Source organism: Aotus nancymaae, unplaced genomic scaffold (genome assembly GCF_030222135.1).
Source record: "Aotus nancymaae isolate 86718 unplaced genomic scaffold, 86718_ANA_hifiasm-v0.15.2.pri h1tg000260l, whole genome shotgun sequence".
Classification (NCBI taxonomy): Eukaryota; Metazoa; Chordata; class Mammalia; order Primates; family Aotidae; genus Aotus; species Aotus nancymaae.
The window spans coordinates 338,220-353,186 of NW_026988675.1; positions in this window are offsets into that span (position 1 = coordinate 338,220).

Here is a 14,967-nt window from a genome sequence, read left to right on the forward strand (position 1 = left end):
TCTTTGAGACAGAGTCTTACTCTGTCTCCCAGGCTGGAGTGCAGTGGTGCCATCTCAGCTCATTGCAGCCCCTGCCTCCCAGGTTCAAGGGATTCTCCTGCCGTGGCCTCCTGAGTAGCTGGAACCACAGGCATGCACCACCACGGCCAGCTAATTTTTTTTTTTTTTGAGACGGAGTTTCGCTCGTTACCTAGGCTGGACTGCAATGGCGCCATGTCGGCTCACCGAAACCTCCGCCTCCCGGTTTCTGGCAATTGTCCTGCCTCAGCCTCCTGTGTAGCTGGGATTACAGGCACGCACCACGGTGCCCAGCTAATTTTTTCTATTTTCAGTAGAGACGCGGTTTCACACCGTTGAACAGGATGGTCTCAATCCCTTGACCTCGTTATCCACCCACCTCGGCCTCCCAAAGTGTTGGGATTACAGGCGTGAGCCATGACCCTCGGCCTTTTGTTCCCCAGGCTGGAGTGCAGTGCTGCGATCTCAGCTCATTGCAACCCCCGCCTCCCAGGTACAAGCGATTCTCCTGCCTTGGCCTCCCGAGTAGCTGGAAACACAGGAATGCACCACCATGGCCTGCTAATTTGAAAAAAAACAAACCAACAAACAAAAAACGCCGGGCGTGGTAGCTCACGCCTGCAATCCCAGCATTTTGGTTGGCCAAGCCGGGTGGATCACGAGGTCAAGAGATTGAGACCATCCTTGTCAACATGGTGAAAACCTGTCTCTAGTAAAAATACAAAAAATTATCTGGGCACGGTGGCACGTGCCTGTAATCCCAGCTACTCAGGAGGCTGAGGCAGGAGAATTGCCTGAACCCGGGAATCGGAGCTTGTGGTGGGCCCAGATCGCGTCATTGCACTGCAGCCTGGGTAACAAGAGCGAAACTCCGTCTCAAAACAAAACAAAGAATAAATTAGCTGGCCATGGTGTTGCATGCCTGTGGTTCCAGCTACTCAGGAGGCCAAGGCAGGAGAATCGCTTGAACCTGGGAGGTGGCGGATGCAATGAGCTGAGATTGCACCACTGTACTCCACCCTGGGGTACAGAGTAAGACTCTGTCTCAAAAAAAAAAAGGCCGAGGGTCGTGGCTCACGCCTGTAATCCCAGCACTTTGGGAGGCGGAGTCCGGTGGATCACGAAGTCAAGAGATTGAGACCATCCTGGTCAACGTGGTGAAACCCGGTCTCTACAAAAAATTCAATCATCACATTCAAGTTCAAATGTCGGGTCAAGCTCCTATCGTGACTATTATCACATGGCATGCTAATCATCTCTTTATTTCTTTGCCGACTATTTGTCAAGAGGCTATTAACTATTACTCAATCTCTAGTGCTTAGAATAGATACCTGGTCAATAGGAGATGTTCGACAAATACTGAATAAATGAGTGAAAACTAAATAGTAGGCTTGTGTTAGTTTTGAAGTGTTATTGTTAAGAGTGAAACCAACTGTTCATTGATACTAAGAATCTATATAAAATCTTGAGCAATGTCTAAAATCATGTAGTATGTGCCTTTGGTGACTCATGCAGGATTCCTTTACCTGGCAAGATGGTGTTTCCATTCCCTAGTTGCTGTGAGTATTACTGCTATATATCCTTCATGCACCATCCTATCAGGTGCTTTAGGCAACCAATGTGGCCATTGTAGGGTGCTGTTCCTCGCTTGGTAGAATATATTTGGCCCAGTAACCAAGGAGTGGAATTTAGAGTGGTGCATCTCACCATCACTCCCAGGGATAGAAAATTTGTGCTTCTCATGCCCGTACCTCTATACTCTGTGACTCTAGAGGTCTGGGTCCTCTGCAATAGTTGTTCTACTAGAGGATACAGTGGGAATTCCACTAAACTTATAGCTGTTGCTGTTGTCTGTAGACCTATGGTCAAAGAACAAATGTGCCATTCAGCAGAGTAAACAAGCCTGTGTCAGGGGCATGCAGGACAGCTGCTGTAAATGGGGGCAGGAGGAAACAGCCTGGCATCCAGGTGGTCCCCTGGAGCATATCTTGCAACTCCTATGTTGACTTCAGATTCTGCCTATTCAAGTACAGCATCCAAAGCCTAATAAAGCAATGGTAACTAAGGGCTGAGGAAATGATTCCCCCAACGCCAGGTGAGCCACCTTCACTAGGAAGTGCTGATTGAGCTGAAGGTGTATCTAGAACTGTAATAGTAGAGGGAGATGATAAATATCAGTGATGACCTCATGACAAACTGTACTTCTGGGATGCTGTCCCCTTCTCTTCATCTAATTAACTACTGTTAATTAATCAGCCATAAGGACTACCAGTTTGTCTAACTGACCCTTTCCTTGTAAGTGTACTCAGAAATTATGACTAACCACAATCCTGGCAAAGGCATGCCCAAGGAAAATGACCTTAGTGCGAAAAGCAAGTAGGTCTGAGAGTTGCAAGGGATGGGTAGTATTAGGTGTTTGTGGTGTCTCATCCTGATCCCTCTTCACCAGCCCACACACCCGTCCCCAAAGCCATGACTGTTGGCCAACAACAGCTCACCAAGGCATGTTTGTCTGCAGCACCGAGTGCCTCATCCAGAAGTGCCCTGGTGGATGTTCACAAGGCACTTTACAGCCAATGAATAACTGATACAGGGATGGAAAAGCCTACCCTCCTTGCCTCAAGTTAGGACATGTTTGTGATATTACTCAAGCTTTTCAGCTGCCTGTGGAATCAAGCTAATATTAGTCTTCAACTGAAGCCACGTCTCTGTTTGGCTTCTTCTTTGGTCCCGTCCTGCGTTCCTCACTTCCTCATAGCTGTTTTCTGAATAGAACCCTTGTTCAAGAATCACCATCTTAGGCTCCACTTCTAGGGAAACTCACTAAGACAAACACTTGCTTGAGTAGTTTCTTAGGATTTTTTCTTTAGCCAATGCAATCTATTATTGGTTAATTCATGTCTTAGTTTGAGCTGCAAATTGTATTAAAGTTAGTTTTAGTGACTGTAATTTTTTACTTTAAAGTGTCAAAGTCTTTGCAAAACATCATTTGCTTTACTTTAAATATCTTCTTAGATTCAGCTTCCTTTTCATCAAACTAGACCAGTGAATGTTATTTGTCAATGTCTGTAGAATTGAAGGTTAACTGATAAACAAGTTGGGATTTTTTTTATTAGATGGATATGAGATATAGATAGATAGATAGATAGATAGATAGATAGATAGATAGATAGATAGATAGACAGACAGATAGATAGATAGATAGACACATACATACATACATATATACATAGACATATAGATACATGATAAATATATATAGATACATAGATAGATGCTAGATACATAGGTAGGTAGATAGACACATAAATATTAGATAGATAGAAAATAGATGTATAGAAAACTGGAAATCTTTACTTCAGCCTAGCAACTCAGGATTTAGTGCTTTCAGTATCCTCAACACTTTGTCTTTAAATGGAGTGGGTACTGATATATGGTAATTTGAGTGCATCGTTTAGATGGCTGCTATTTACAGCTACTACTGCTGTTACTTACGTGTTCATTAGTTCTTATTCTAAATATGACTATAAGCAGAAGCTCATAACTTATTTGGACCAAATCAGATGATATGTCGGAAGTTATTAATACTACTTGGAATAGTCTGCTCTCTTTTTCTATGTTACTGCCTCATTGCCAATGCGTGAATTCAGATTCCCAGTGGCAGTCTCTCCTCTGGATGCTGCCATCAGATCCTCACTGACTGCTTTCCCTACATCCTTGATTGTCATGATGGGCTTAGGCTTTTTGGTGCCAATCATGTAATTTTTTTCTGCTTGAGGAAAGGACATACAGCACTCATGGGAATATAGAATGGTAGCATCTTTTTGGAGGGAAATCTGGCAATATCAAAATTTTGCATGTGTTACCTTTAATAATCTCATTTCTAAGAAATCTTTCCAAAGGGGTACTCAGATAAGTAAGAAAAGATGGGCCAGGTGCAGTGACTCACACCTGTAATACCAGCACTCTGGGAGGCTAAGGTGGGCCGATACGAGGTCAGGAGATCAAGACCACTCTGGCTAACACGGTGAAACACCATACCTACTAAAAATACAGAAAAATTAGCTGGGTGTGGTGGCACGCACCTGTAGTCCCAGCTAATCAGAAGGCTGAGGCAGAAGAATCGCTTGAACCCAGGAGGCAGAGGTTGCAGTGAGCCAAGATCATGCCAATGCATTCCAGCCTGGGCAACAGAGCGAGATTCCGTCTCAAAAAAAAAAAAGAAAGAAAAAGAAAGAAAGAAAAGATGTACACACCGGAAGATGGCATTGCAGCCATGTTTATATTATAACAGTGAACAGTGGAAGAAATCTTGCTGCTTATCAATAGGAAACCAGTTAAATATATTATGAAAAAAATCCCACACAATAGATTACTATATGGCTCTTAAGATTATGTGTGTGTGTGCGCATGTTCATGTGTGTGTGTGTGTGTGTGTGTGTGTCTGTCTGTACGCTATCTTAAAAAATCTTTTTGGCATATTGTTGAAAAAAACAACTTGTAAAACAGCATGTATATTGTGATCCGATTTATGTGCAGATTATATACATATATGGTCATACGTATATATCCATATATTACACAGCCAGCTTTGGAAGGGTGTCCATCAAATCCTTGACAGTAGCTGACTTAGAGGTTAGTCTTGAACTCATTTTTTTTCCTCTCTTGTATTTTTTTTTTATTTTCTAAAAACTGTCATTTTTATCTTTGTAAGTAGTAAAACAGTAAGAAAAATGCTTTAAGGTCAACATATAGTTATTTTGATTCAAGTCACTTTGGGAACTTGGAAGCAAGTGATTTACTCTTGGTAATATACATACATTATTAAGGGAAGATTAGCAGAAGTTTCTTAATGAATCTTCACAAAAATCCTATGGGATCAGTCTGATTATCTCAAGAGAGAATAGTGAGAGAGCAGTGGTTCTGTTGGTCTCACCATTGCAAGAGGGAGCAGGGAGACAGCAGTGGTTCTGTTGGTCTGAGCATCTCAAGATGGAACAGGGAGAGGGCAGTGGTTCTGTTGGTCTGGAGGACTCCAATGTTTATCTTGCTCTGCTTCTGCATGAGGAGGTCTGCCCTGAAAAGGATGCTGTGCAGATCACAGTCTTCAGCTGAGGAATGGATGTCCAGCCCGTATGTCAGCAGTCCTTTGCACCTGGTATTGTTTTTCCTGGATTCTATCGTGGGACCTCTCACTAGTGACACTCTTGGCGATGCCATTTATTATTTTAACCTAGGACTGGCCACATACAGACCAAACCGGCCGCTTTACTACCTTCAGGTTTGGCCTATTTGCAGCTCCGGATATTCTGGACTGAGCAAACCCTCCACACAGACCACAGAACTTGTCGACTTGATGCCCTCAGCGTCTCCCAACAAGTAAGCACACACACAAATCTATCACATGCGTGACATTTTCCACATCACCAACCAACCACTCCACTTTGCGTTCCTTGTTTCTTTTCCCCACTCTTCCTTCTGCATCTTCTCCCCTCCTGCTGACCACCATGTGCAGGATCAGGAAGCAGGGAGGGGAGGAGATCTGTCTCATGCACATGTCCTGCCAGTCTACCACACGTACACCTACCAAAAGTCTGGCCTGGTTAACTGGCTTGTGAGTTTGCTTACATACAAATTAACTAATTTTTAAATTCAAGTCTCTTGGAAAGTGGAGAGATCTGAACAACTCTGCACTACCACTAAGGGGTTTTGGTGAGGTCTGGATTTGGCTACTTTTTTTTTTTTTTTAGATGAAGTCTCACTTTGTCTCCCAGGCTGGAGTGCAATGGCGCGATCTTGGCTCACTGCAACCTCCGCCTCCTGGATTCAAGTGATTCTCCTGCCTCAGCCTCCCAAGTACCTGGTACTATAAGTGCATGCAAACATGCCCAGCTAAGTTTTTTATTTTTAGTAGAGAGGGGGTTTCACCATGTTGGCCAAGATGGTTTCTATCTCTTGACCTCATGATCTGCCCACCTTGACCTCCAAAAGTGCTGGGATTACAGGTGTGACCACCATGCCTGGCCGATTTTGCTACTTTTTAAGGTTAACATGTAAAAATTCAGTTACACACCAGTACTTTTGTCAGAAAAATAAAGCCCATGTTCCTTGCAGCTGCTAAGTTGCTCCAATGCTTCTAGAAGTCTTTCAAATATCCTTATAGAAATTAAATAAAAGATCTATTTAGGACTATTCAAAGTGTAGGTTTAAAAAATCACTATAAGGTATTTCAGTATGTTGTAAGTTTCATCTTACTCTCCTGAAATAGGTCCAGAATCTGGCTTAGTTGACTACATGTAGCAGTTAGCACTCACAAGTGAGGAACAAATGGCCAGAATACCAGTGTCACTCTGAGCCACATGTCAGAATTCTGGTGTTGGACAGGATACAAACAGTTTTTCCCGAAATCCCTTCCTGATTACCTTCTATACACATAAAAGTACTGAAGTGATGAGCTGATTATTTCTCTTGGGAACCTATAAAAACCCTTATATTCATTATTTCTAATAAGTTGTCTGAAATTGGAAAGAACACATAGGGTAGAGGAATTCTTCAGGTAATACTTCCTAATGACTTCATCACCTTTTAAATTATAACGCAGTGTTTCAAGAGATGAGAAATCACATTATCGAAATATAACCAGATGATGTTCTATTTATTTTGCATATCATTTAGGCAGTTTTCATGTCAAGACCAGAGCCAAATCCTGAAATTTAAAATGGCACCAGACTAACACTCCCAGGTACAACTTCTCCCAGGATGCCCATGAGAAATCACCAGACTGAAAACTATGAATGACCAACAACTTCATGCCACAATCTAGGCATACTTCTCCTTCAAATAAGGTTGAAGAAACTGGGTTGGGGAGTAAAAAAATCAGTGGATTGCCTATATTTTTGTTCATTAAAGCAAAACAGCTGTACCTTCTAGGACGATGTAAGCAGTTTATCTATCATCCACTAACTCAGAGGCCCCAAGCTCATTAAGGACCAGAAATGAAGGCAAGTCCAGGGAGCTCCTTACTGAGGTCATATCCCGCAACCATCTCTAAATCTCTCATTTATCTATTATTACTCATGCATGTTTAGAAAATAATTTGATAGGCATAGGTTTTCCAGAAAATACAAAAAGAAAAATATGTGACAATATTAATTTTAGGAAAAATTGTTTTAGGCCAAAAAATATGAAGACTTTTGTTCTATTGTGCCAACTATAATTGAGAATTACAATGTGACAGGCAGATGTGTGCATGGAAACATAGCAATAAATATTTAAAATAACACATTTTTCAGGCTCGTAATTGTTTTTTTAAATTTAAGTTTTGGCTGGACACTGTGGCTCATGGCTGTAAATCCTGGCACTTTGAGAGGCCAAGGCAGGCAGATCACTTGAGGTCAGGAGTTCAAGATCAGCCTGGCTAACATGGAGAAAAACCATATCTACTAAAAATACAAAATCTAGCCAGTGTGGTGGTATGTGCCTGTAATCCCAACTACTCAGGAGGCTGAGGCACAAGAATCACTTGAACCCGAGAGGCAGGGGTTGCAGTGAGTGGAGATCCCGCCACTGGACTCCAGCTCGGGTGACAGAGTGAGACTCTGTCTTAAAAGCAAAACAAAATAACAAAACAAACAAACAAACAAACAAACAAAAAACAAAAAAAGTTTCAATTGACCAATAGTAATTTAACAGTAATTGTATATATTTATGGAGTACAATGAATGTTTCAATATTTGCATACATTATGAAATAATCAAATCAGGTTAATTAACATATCCATCATCTTAAATAATTAATCATTTATTTGTGGTGAGAATATTTAAAATCCTTTTTTAACTACTTTGAAATATGCACTACACTATTACTAACTGTAGTCACCATGCTGTGCAATAGAACACCTGAACTTACTCTTCCTTGCTAACTAGCACCTTGCATCCATTAACTAACATTTACTATATTTTAACACAAATCTCCCAGGCTTTGAAAATCAACTAAGAATCTGAATATTATAATTAATAAATTTTAATAAACATCACAGAGAGACTCTTTCCTTTTTCAGTCACTTGTGAAATATTTACAAAACGTCATCATACATGAAGCCTCAAGGCAAAAACTCACCAAGTTTCCAACTCTAGAATATTTGCAGACAGATTCCTCTGAGTATAATGCAATGACTAACATTTAATAACATAAGTTTAAGCAAACAGTCAAAACCAACACAAATCTAACCAATTTAAAAGGAGAGAGTGTCTCAAAATCTATTGTTCCATGAGAAAATTAAAATTGTAATTATAATTTTAGTTTGTCTTCTAAGACAATGCTTGGCACATGAAAGGTGTCAAATGAATAGTCATTTAATTAATCAATGATGACTATGTAAAAACATAATAGAAATTAAAATCTTGTCTAGCAACATAGTGGCTCAAATTTATAGTCTTAATTATGATTACTTAAACATAAAAGAATTTTAATAAATGAACTAAGCACTCAATCCCAGAATTTGGAGGAATGACAAGATATTAAATAAGGAAATCAGGGTTAAATAATAACAAAAGCAAAAATCAATATATCTGTGAGATGAAAGAAACAAAATGACAAGGCTCTAGTAACATTAATTTTAAGACAGAAAATGCAAAGAAAAAATTAGGGACTGATATGTATGACATATGATATTTTTAAAAATACAGAGAAAAATATTATCTAAGTTTATTCCTACAAATTTGAGAATTTCAGTAGAAAGGAGAATTTATTTTGAAAAGCTTAGTGGGGAAAATTGACTCATAAGTAATTAGAAACCAGAATATATGGAATACTCTTTGAAAAATGAGAAAATAAAAGTTTCAAAGAATTATCTTCACAAAAGATTATAGGGCATTTTGATCAAGCTTTCCAGTAGCAGATTTGATGAACTATTCCAGAACATAGAGTTTGAAAGCTATCCAGATTATTTTAAAAAATAAAAAGGAAAGCTAATATAAATGGCACAAAAATTATAGACCAATATGCTCACATAATGTGTCACACCAACGTAAATTTCTAGAGCATTAATGGTTAAAATTTAACCATTAACAAATGAATTTTGAAGAAACAATAAGAGAATACTTAAATGGCTGAAGAATGAGCAAGATATTTCTAAAGTAAAATTTAATGAAATAAATAATATAGAAAGGTCAAACATTTCACTGAAAACATTAAAGCTGTTATCTCTTGTGCCTAACCTTATCACATAAAAAACTTATTATGAGAGAAGTATTTATAATCCATATAAAAATAATGCAAAAGCCATGAACAAGTGATAAAATTTCTTAGTAAATATTTTTAATCTTGCAAGCTCTATATTAGATAAGAAATACAAAATTTTAAAAGGTTAATCTTTTTTTCTACCAACTTAATGATTTTAAAAATGGAGTTGGCTGGGTGTAGTTGTTCATGTCTGTAATCCCAGCATTTTGGGGAGGCTGAAATGAAAGGATACCTTGAGCTCAGGAGTTCAAGACCAGTCCTTGTCCCTATTAAAATTAAAAAAAAATTAGTTGGATGTGGTCGGTGCACACCTGTTGTCACAGCTACTCAGGGGACTGAGATGGAAGGATTGCTTGACCCCATGGTGTCAAGGCTGCTGTGATCCCTGATCACACCACTGCACCTCAGTCTGGGTGGCACAGTGAGACTCTATCTCAAAAGAAAAAAAGTTATAGTCAATATTACTGAGAGTTCTATTAAATTTAAACATAATTATATATTGGCAAAATTAACAGTAGTTATATTTGTGTAGTGGAATCATATACGTTTTCATTTTTGATTTTTTATGTTTTGTGTCTATATATATACATATACAGACAGAGATAGGTCTATCAATGGGTGGAGACATATAGACATACATACATAGGTAAATGGATACCTGCATATACTGTAAAACTATACACACATATTCTGCAAATTCAACTTAGTTTCCACATGTTCCTGGGGTCCAGTTTTGTTACCTGCAAAATAAGGAGATTTGACATGATTCCAAATATTCTCTTTGATTAAACAAAAATCAAATCAAAACTGTTGTCTGCATGTGTGTGCACATACATGCACACAGGTCAAATATACATGTATATTTGACACTAAATTAATATTCAGTGCAACTAAATATTTACTAAAGTTAACTAATTCCACTAAAAGTCAAAACTGAAGTAGACCAACTAGGATCAATGCTGACAATGCTAATAAAATGCAGGCTGACTTTAAAGAGTTTTTGCCATTCACAATAGCATCAAAAACAATAAAATATTTAGGAACAAATTCAACCAAGGAGTTGAGAGACCTGCACACTGAAAACTATAAAACATTGATGAAAGAAATTGAAGAAGACACAGAATTTGTGTGTTCATGGATTGGAAGAATTAATATTGTTTAAAATATCCATACTACCCAAAGTTTGTATAGATTCAATGCAATCCCTATCAAAATTCCAATGGATTTTTTCACAGAAATGGAAAAAAAAATTCTAAAATTCATATGGAACCACAAGAGACCCCAAGAACTATAACACTCTTAAAAGAACACATAGGAAAGAATCTCCTAAACAAGACAATGTTCTAGCAAGAATGTTTTTAAATGTGATATCAAAAACACAATCAACAGAAGCAGAAACAAATGAGCGGACTACATCAAACTAAAAAGCTTCTGCACAGCAAAGGATACAATCAACACATTGAAAAAGGCATTAGGATGGGAGAAAATATTTACAAACCATATGCATAATAAGAGTTTAATATCAAAAATATATAAGAGATTCATACGACTCAACAGCAGAAAAAACATCTGATTTTAAAAAGGCAAAGGATCTGAGTAGATATTTCTCCAAAGAAGACATACAAATAGCCTCCAGGTGCATGAAAAGGTACCTGTTCACAAATCATCAGGGAAATGCAAATTAAAATGACAATGAGCTATCACATCAGACTTGTTAAAATGTCTATTATCAAAGTGACAAGAAATAAGCGTTGTCAAGGGTGTGGTGAAAAACAAACCCTTGTACCCTGTTGGCGGAAATATAAATTAGTACAGTGATTATAGAAAACAGTATAGAGGTTACTAAAAACAATTAAAAATAGAACTACCATATGATCCACCAATCCCGTTTCTGGGTAAAAATCTGAAAGAAACAAATTCAGTATGTTGAAGAGAACTGCACTTCGATGTTTACTGCAGCACTACTCACAATAACCAAAGTATGGCAACAACCCAAGTGTTCATCAACAGGTGAATGGATAAAGAAGTTGTAGTATATATACAATGGAATATTCTCAGCCATAAAAAAAATGAAATCCTGCTATTTGCTATATGGATTAACCTTGAGGCAACTATACTAAGAGAAAAGTCAGAGAAAGACAAATACTGTATGACATCATTTATATGGGGAATCTAAATGAGTTGGACTTGTAGAAACAGCAGAATGAGAATAGCAGTTGCCAGGTATGGGGGGCAGAAGAGGATGGAAAGATGTTGGTCACAGGGGTACACACTTTCAGTTACAAGATGAATAAGTTCTGGGGATCTAATGTACAGTTTGGTGAATACAGTGAGTTTATACATAACTGTATGTCTCCATGGCAAGAAATTGACTCTAGTTGAGCAAAATAACAATGGTATTCAGGCAGATTCTATAATACAATATCCACACAATGAATTAATAACAACAGATGACTTAAAATATGGGAATTATTGAACAAACTGCAAAATGGTTGTTTTGATTACAGTAGCCTCCCTTTCCAGCAGGAAGCCTGGAAGTGAGATTGATGGTCCATGCTGTAGATATTCCTGCCAGTCAGTCACTTAGTAGCTGGATTAGTCTGTTCTTGCATTGCTATAAAGAAATGCCTGAGACTAGGTAATTGATAAAGAAAAGATATTTAATTGATTCACAATTCTGCAAACTGCACAGGAAGTATGACTGGGGTGGCCTCAGGAAACCTACAAACTGGGGTGGAAGGTGAAGAGTAAGGAGTCATGTCTCATATGGTCGGAGAAGGAGGAAGAATATGAAAGGGGGTGTCCTGCATACTTTCAAACAACCAGGTGTCATGAGAAATATATCACAAGGCAGCACTAAAAGGATGGTGCTAAACCATTAGAAACCACTCCCATGATCCAATCACCTCCCATCAGGCACCACCTCCAACGCTGGAAATTACAATTCAACATGAGATTTGGGTGGAACACAGAGCCGAACCGTATCAGTAGCCATCTAGGTTATCAGATCAACTGCCATGGTATCCCAGTGTTTGTGTCAAAAAAACTCTTATTCACTTAATAGTGGCCCTAAAGTGCAAGACTAGTGAGGTAGTATTTCTGGACCACAGTTGATCGCGGGTAACCGACGCCATAGAAAGCAAAACCACAGCAAGAGGACTACTGTACTAAACAAGAGTGCAAATGCCTCTTCTTAGACTGATTCTTTCTGACCTCATGACTGACATCTATGCATTCTCGAAATTGCAGAAATACAAGTATAGAGTAATAAGGTGTCCCACTGTACTGGTTAAATTAACTTTAGGAGAAGTAGGTAAAAAATGCCTCCATAACCCAAACATGTGTCTGGTTACTTGTTTCATAAGAACCTTGGACTAAAGTGAGGAGATTGGAAGAAAAGTAATCAGAAGATCAAATAATTGTTGTTTCTTTATTCAAATATCTAATTCTTTAAAGGTCTATAAATAAGTTTCCAATTAAGCCCTGTTTGCTGCATCAAATGTTAATCCTAACAAAAACAATGCTTAATATATATGTATTATATATATAAAGATAATAAAATAATATATGTTACATATAACATATAAACTACATTTGTTAGGATTAATATGTATGTGTGTATATGTAATATACATAATACATACACACACATATATGTCTGTCTTTATAAAACCAAGTACAAGTATGTGCATACTAGTAGACAAACCCAAATCCTAATACTAATATTTTGCCTTTCTTGGCCATGTGAGGTCTATCTGTATATTGCTCAGGAAAATTTATCACCTGCCTGTGTTAGTTCAGTACACATTATAGCACCTGGACAGTTGTTAATGGCAGTAGTTACACATCATGAACAAAAACATTCCATATTGAGTCATGTGCATTAAAAAAAAACCCTGGATTTCTGCTGAAATGTTGTGCCACTTGTAATTATAAAGTGCCAACTGTACTTGGTTTCCGTACACTCTCGTTCTATATTTTGTGTTTCAAATTCCTCATTCTGATTTGGAGTTCCAAGTCATGAATCCTGGATATGCTGCATGCACAATAAATGTGCATTTTATTAACTTGCTTTTTTTTTTTAGTGAGCTTCAGCTAAAAGAGCAAGCTAATTTATAGGAAAACAGATCATTTAGCACAGTAAAATTAACCAAAGTTATTACATCAAAAGAGTTTTTCTCTTTCTCTCTCTTGCTTTTGCTCATGGCCCCTTGGACAAAATTTTCCATTTGGGCTCAACTAAATGCCTTCTTTTTTTTTTTTCTCTCCACTTTGGAACTGTAAACTAGTGTCAAAGAATGTCTTATTTCTTTTCAGTTGAAGAGGATTCTGGCTTGAGCATTAAGAGTCTCCAGTTTTTACTTTGTACCATAGCCAGATTATACCTCACTGATTAAGGCCACTTACTGCACAAAATTTAAATAATGGTTCTACTGGGACTCCTCCCTCACCCACCCTCATATTTCCCCAAATAATGCAACCATGCTTATAAGTAAAATTCACTTGCTGGTAATGCCAATCTTTGGCCAGAAAGGAATTGACAGCCACAGTTAATGTGCCCAGGTTAGGTCTTAGGAAAAGAAAAAAACTCCCAGAGCTGGCTCCTCCCTTGTGAGGGTAAATAGGTTAGTTGCCTGGTACACTGAAAAGCATAATACAATTTCTCTTCTTTCATTCCTTCCTGCTACCCTGCCCCAGCTTTTCTCTGTTCTTTCTTCCCTAGCCCTTCTCCTTTGGGGAAAAGATACAGTTCTGCTAGGGTTCCTAGGGCTCCCGATTAGCCAAATGGCAAACTCCTCATGGAATGCTGGTAATTTTAGGATCAAAATGTCTAAGAAGTTATTATATCCCATCTCTCATCTCATGAAGAAATGCAATCACCACCAGTGACTAGCCATCTGAACTGCTGCTACCCAAGACTAGCTTTAATTCCAACTCACCTAGGAAGCTTATTAAACGCTCCTTGGCCCATCTTATGAGGCCCTCCATGTGGCAGAGCAGTGCTTTGGTTTACTCTCATTTGTACATAGGTGTGCTTGAAACACATTTCATGGTTTGAAGTATGGAGCTCCAGAATGGGAGGCCACTCCCAGGTAACATGAGGCCCCTAGAGGTTACAATCACAGGCAAGAAAGGTAAGGGTAAGACTGAGAAACAATATATCATTTGAGGCCTTCAGAGAGCTTTCACATAACAACTGCACATGCATTTACCCACTTCCCTTTTATATAGAATCAGTTTATCTTTAGGAACACTTATTTATTTATGTATTATTATTTTTATTTTTTTTAGAGGCGGGTCTCCCTCCCTCACCCAGGCTGGAGTGCTATGGCACAATCATAACTCACTGTAACCTTGAGATCCTGGGCTTAAGCTATCCTCTGCCTCAACCTCCAGAGTATCTGGGACTACTGGCATACACCAGCACACACAGCTAGTTTTTCATTTTCTGTAGATACAGGGTCTTGCAATATTGCCCAGGCTGTTCTTGACCTCCTAGCCTCAAGTGATCCTCCAACCTCAGCCTCCCAGTGTGCTGTGTGAACCGCAGTGCCCAGCCATTCATATAATTGATGAGCCTCTTCTCATAACTTCTTTAGGAGTAAATCAGGCCCTGTCATGATGGCGTAATCTTTGGATAAATGCTTAAAAAGGAAATCTTCTATATTCCAACTTCAGTGTAAAATACAGTGAGCTTTACAGCCA